Source organism: Patagioenas fasciata, chromosome 3 (genome assembly GCF_037038585.1).
Source record: "Patagioenas fasciata isolate bPatFas1 chromosome 3, bPatFas1.hap1, whole genome shotgun sequence".
NCBI classification, from domain to species: Eukaryota; Metazoa; Chordata; class Aves; order Columbiformes; family Columbidae; genus Patagioenas; species Patagioenas fasciata.
In genome coordinates, this window is record NC_092522.1 from 9,477,177 (window position 1) to 9,483,325 (window position 6,149).

Below are 6,149 nucleotides of genomic sequence, written 5' to 3' on the forward strand. Positions count from 1 at the left end.
ATTTTGCACATTTTGGGGTAGGACGCCCCAGTGCCATGCCCCAGGAGGCCTCGACGGCCATGACAGCGGCCGAGATTCCCCTCCCGCTCTCCTTTCTATTCTCCCTGGGCCCTCGTTCCGCAGGCTGCTTTGGGCTGGCCTAAATACAGCAAAGGGACGTTTTTATTTTGTTTTGTTTCGCCCAAGCAGAGCAACCCCAAGGGAGAAGAGGACAGCGGAGGGAAAGGCCCGCAGACATGGCTGCTGAGTGAGGGCCACCTTGGTTTTTGAGGGCGCGCGGTGGGAGCTTGCGGGGCTGACAGAGGCCAGTGCGGCCGAGGAGAGATACCTGAAGCGGCTGGCACTACCGTCCCCGCTCAGAGAGGTTTAACTTTGAAGATGGAAGAGGAATTAACCCTGTTAAAACGGACATCTGGCTGTGGCAAACCAACCGGGGAAACTGCAGGAAAACCGGTGAGTACATCTGAATTTTCACATTTAATTCCAGTTGGGAGCTAGTCAGGCCACCACCAAGCAGTTCTGAAAAGCCTGGATTTAGTTTTTCTGTAGGTAAGTGATAATGCACACAACCAAGGCAATAACACAACCAAGCTGTTGCTCCTTTTATTCTATGTGCTGCTGCTTTTTTCACTGCTGAGTAATGAAGCTTCCTCGAGCACCATGTAAGAGGGGGGTGCAAAGAACATATACACCAAACTATACATGTCCTCAGATGAAGGGTTTTATCTCCGCAAGGGTGGTGCCTCATGTCATGTTCACCCACCCAGCACATGGAGTGATGTGCCAGTTGCATAAATAACCTCCATGGTTTTATTTGTGACAGCTCTGTTGAGATCCTGACTTCACGTTTGCTTTTTATTGGTTTATATTTGCATTCATGTATTTCTAGAAGTATTATATGCTCATATAAACAGATTTCTGATTGCATTTATTAAACAAGTGTATATTAGCTATAAATCTAAAAAGACTTTGCAGACCTCACAAGAAACACATGCGCTATGGTCAGGTGTTGCATTCTGGAGGACTCTGCACACAAAAGCTGTCAGTCTGTTGGTGTTGGCTCCATCCATGGCAAAGCCAAGGGCAAAGTGACTCTGACAGCCTCTTGCTTATGGTTCATCATACTTTCTTGACTAACTATGGTGACTTCAGGCCTGGCCCCTTGGATTCAACTTGTCCCACAGAAGCCCTGGCTAAGCCATGTATCTTCTTGCAGCCCTGCAATGTACTCTTGCTTTTGTCTGTGAATCAGAGGTTGTTGATTCCCAGAGATTTCTAAACTGGACCTATAAGTGATACATTTGGACCCTGGATCCATGGAAAATGTGAGCACCACCAAGCTACAGGGTGCTATGAAAGGCGACCAGGTTTCTGCAGCCTGACCAACACTGGGGTCCAAGGCTCCTGCTGTTCATCTGGGATGGCAACTGGCCTTTTGGCAGGAGGCAATCACAGACATGCAAGCTTGCAACTGTATGAAAGAAGTGTGAATATTTTCTGGATTTTAAACAATACTATTTAGCTACAAATTATAGTTTAGAATAATTTTCTTTAACCTGGGCTGAGTTTTGGGTGTTGCCAAACGCACCTTAGCATTTCATAGCAAGGAGACTTGGCACTCAATGTGCTTCTACCATTGCGTGGATCAGAACTGTTCTCCCAGGGTCTCCTTTCCCCACACTGGCAGCAGGAGCAGTGCAGAACCAGGAGAGGGTTTTCTTGGCTGTGCTCACTCAGGAAGTCTTCAAACAAGCCTCTCCTCATAAAAGCAGTATGGAGTCAGGAATTAGAGAGGGACAACTGCAAGGGTCTCTCTATCTACAACAGCTCTGTTTTCCTGCAAGGCACAAAAATAATAGCCAAACATTTCTTGGGAGTGACTGCAGCTGCCCAGCATTACCTTGAAGTGCAGAATTTTTGCATGAGGAGGGTTCACCCAGCCTCCTTTCAATTGCTCGGTGATAAGTTTTTCTCTCTCTGCTCGGGGAGCTGCAGTCTAAGTAGGCAAGAGTGACATCCCTGTTGTGAAAATGAGTAAGGACAAGAGAGTTTAGATGACTTGTTATGTCATATTGGGAATCTGTGGCACAGTCTGGCTTGGAGTATCCTGAGCACAAGTCCACCATCATCTTCATGCAAAGCTCATCTCTCCTGTCACTCTGAAGATTAACTGGGAGGTTTGGGCTTTTACAGGAGCCTTGCTGCATGGAGCACAAACCAAACCAACAGGGCCCAGTCAGCAAGGAATGTGTAAATCTCTTTTTTCTTTTTTCTGCTAATTCCGCTTAGAAATGCAAATTGGAAGTAGCTGTCAGGTCGCTTGGAAACAAGAGATATCACTGCATGTGTTCCCAATTCTTTCCAGAGGCAGAGCCTGGCTTCTCATGCAGACCAAGTGCAGCCCTTTTTCACAAAGCATTTTGGAACGAGCTCACAGAACCAGCAACTGGAAATGCTTCCCTTCCTTCAGCACACGATGCTGGATGAGTTAACATCCTCCTGACACCTTGTCCTTTTCCAGGATATTGAGCCTTCTGGTATTTTCTTAACATTTTGAATTAGGCAATTAAATTCCTTAGTATCTTGTTGGCATACATGGAAATAAATAGAAAAATGCTTGGCTTCCACCCAGAGACAAGATATTTAAATGGTGGAAAGTATGTGTGTATTTTTGGGGTGGTGTACTTAGATCTCTACAAATATTTTTAGTTGCTTCCCTGCACTCATGCACAACCACCCCATGCCATTCATCTCATTCCCTCATTCCCCACTTGTAAATTCATTTAGAAAGAGCTGACAGACTTTGGTTTGGCTTCTGCTAGATTTCAAGCCTGCTGCCTAATGTTGTGCGAGACACGATCTCACAGCAGTGCTGGGTGGCTGTAAAGAGAAAGATTTCCAAGGACTGTAATGCAGCCCATCTCTCTGCATGAGCAATCACAGCTCCATGCACTGATGTGTACTCTGAGGTGACAAGGAAAGTACAAAGTCACTTCCAGACTTAATATATTCATGTAATGACCTAAGGAGTCACTGATGTTAAGAATACGAATCATTGCACGGGGGACCTAGAATTAATGCATACTTTGCAATGGTTAAGACATTACCAAGTCATACACAGCACAAAACTTAATTCTTCTCTAGAATTCTTAATTATATAGCGAGTGTAATATGAACTGACATTTCTTTTTCTGTATTTTCCAAGATTAAGTCTTGATGAGCTGCAGAATTGGCCCCCACCTGTTTTAAGGAAACTGGCAGGACTAGTATCGGGCTTACCGCTTCAAGCAAGCTATTTTCTGATTTTCATGCTCTTAATTTTTCTGTTTCAGTGTTGTGCCAATGTTAGCTTAACTGTTCAATCTCTTAGTGTGAGATTTCAGGCTTATAAAAAAAGAACAGGGACAGGGAAATTGTCAGTGCAAACAATGAGATCCTTGATGGTGAAGTGTCAAGTCTGATACGTTCTCAGATGTACCCTGTCTTCTAATCTGAGATTTCCGGTATTCAGATTATGTTTAGCTCTGACCTGATTCAGAAACTAAAAGCTCAGACACTTCTAAAACTTGAAGCATTGATGTCCTTGTGCCCTTGAGGGCCGTTTCCAGCCTTAAAAGCCCGATTCCAGAACTATGGAACTCAAGTGATTTCACTTTAAAAGTGCTTACTCTTTACAGCTTCCTGAGAACAATGATAAAAACCAGGTTAGAAAGTATAACTTTCAACCACATATTGCAAAAGTGCTGGCCACAACTTAAAACGGAGAGCATTTTGATGTGCACGGCCAAAAGCAGCAGCACTCTGCTGGTTTTGTTCATGAGTCTGAACATTGCAAAATTCAAACTTCAATAAATTTTTTTCAGAAAACTCTGAGCAGCTAAACAGGACAGAGTAGAATCTAGGGCTAAATGCAGATGCAGGATCTACGTTTCACCCTGGATATGAAATATCAGTAGAAATACAGTCCTTTATATTTTTTTGAGCAATAAAATCAAATGAGCTCCCAGGGTCACAGTGATGTATTGATATGGGGCCTGATGCTCAAGCTGAGGTACCCTCAGCAGTTTCCACGTGTTCCTACCGGGAAGGGCAGATGGTTTGTGGCTCTGAGAGGAACGCTCAGACCAACACTGCAAGTCAGGTTGCCAAGCAGGAAATGTATATATACGTGTGTGTGTGTATCCTTTTGGAGTAGAAATCTGAAATTACTAACGTAAGCGAAAAACCCAAGTGATAGTTACCCTTTAAATAGATAAATACACAGGTAAAACTCCAGCTGTGTGACTGACCCTTGTGGCTTGGCAACAATGAATGGGGTTTACTGTGCAGCGGCCCAAAGTATTGGGTATCGCTGCACGATCTCTCTGTTTGTTTAGTGAATAGACCTCAGTGAACGTCTTCCTCTCGGGGAAAACCCCAGAACCCCTTTAGGTGGTTGAGCCAGCCACAGAAATGGCAAGGTTTCCAAAGTCAAAAGAGAAATTGCAATAAGATGAAGCAGGAACATGTATTCTGCTCGAAGGGACTTGGGAGACACATGGGGAAACCTTGGGCATCTCAGTGAGTAGGAAAGCTTGTGCATTCATTCATTCGTCTGAATTAGAAGGGTTTGGTGCAAACTGTTCGGCCAGAGCAAGGCAGTGATTGCAATGATGCCAGTACCATCGTTTAGATTTGGTGTCTGCCACAGAGCTGAGACATCATTGTATTAATACTTCCATGTGTAGCCAGAAGTGCCACAAGCCTGGAGCAGGCTGCTGGGTGGGCAGAGTCCTCACAGCCTTGTCTTTGCAGAGAGGTAGCAAGAAATACCACATGTTTAATTTCAAAACTCTAGCACCTGTCACAGATGCAGTGAACAGATTTCAATCAAATGAACTCCTTCCAGCATCAGGTAGAAGACTGTAAAGGAATAGCTCATTCAACGCCAGGAGATTGCGTTCCCCGGTTCCCTGGGGTGAAATCCTGACTCAGCTTAAGTCAGTGGCGCTTGAGTCAGTGGCACTTAAGTGAAGCCTTGGTTTGTCTCCTGGGACCTGCAGGATTTGGATACCAGTATCTCAAGATCTGGCATCCGAAGTGCCCCCTTCTCTGGCAGCTCCCTGAGGTAAACTTTCCACAGTCTTCTCCTTCCCTTAATTTCCTAAGGAAGACACTAGGGACAATGACAGCGTAAGTCCATTGAAAGGAATTTATTATCCTACACATTGCTCCCCAATTCTGTCTTTAAAGGGCTGTGTTTGAAATGGTAGCCACTTTCTGCTCTTGCAAAGTTACCAGTAGATGAGTGAGGAGCAAGCACATCCTGCTGACAGCTGAGGAGGGTCTTCGTGGGACCCCAGCATCGCCGGCTTTAACCTTAGTACCTTAGCTGGTCACCTTTTTTTCTATGCCCAGTTGCCAGCTTGTTTTATTCACTTGGACCTCCACAGACCAGCTTGGAAAGGAAAAAAAATACGTCTAAAAGGAGTAAGCAGTTTTCACTTAAAAAGTGACAAACTGGCAGGGACAATCTCTCAGCCACCTTTGACTCATTTTTGACAGCTTGCAGGTTTTCAAGCTGGCAGTAATTCTTTCCAATATTAGGTTGAATTTCCAATCAAAATTAAAAGGCTGAAAGGGTGCCTATGTACTAACATACATGAGAAAAAGGTCCTGTAACAGAGAAACACCTCTGAGAGGACTGTGTTTTCAAACCCACTCACATCCATAATGTTTTAAGAGCTGTCACCATCAGAGAACATTTAATGGCCAGTTCCTGAAGGAAGTGGTTGTAAAGATGTGGCATGAAGAGCAGAACATCCAGGTGCTGAGCAGAGAGCTCTTGAAAAAGCAAATGCGTGATACTTTTTTCTAACCAGAACAACTGCTGTTTGTGACCATCTGAACTTTGAGCTACAAGAAAATGTCTTTGGGGTTTGTCAGGCTGATATCCTGTCTCTAACCACAGCCTGTACCAGATACTTCAAAGGGAAAGAATACAAGAAACTCTGTATTGGAATCATCTGCTAGCAGAGGAAATGTCTTCCCAACATGAGACAATTTGTCATTGATTTATCCCCTCAAACAGGGAAGTTTATGTGTCTCTCTAAAATAAAAATCTAATTGAATGTCACTGAGTTTATTCATTAAGCATAACAAATTTTTAT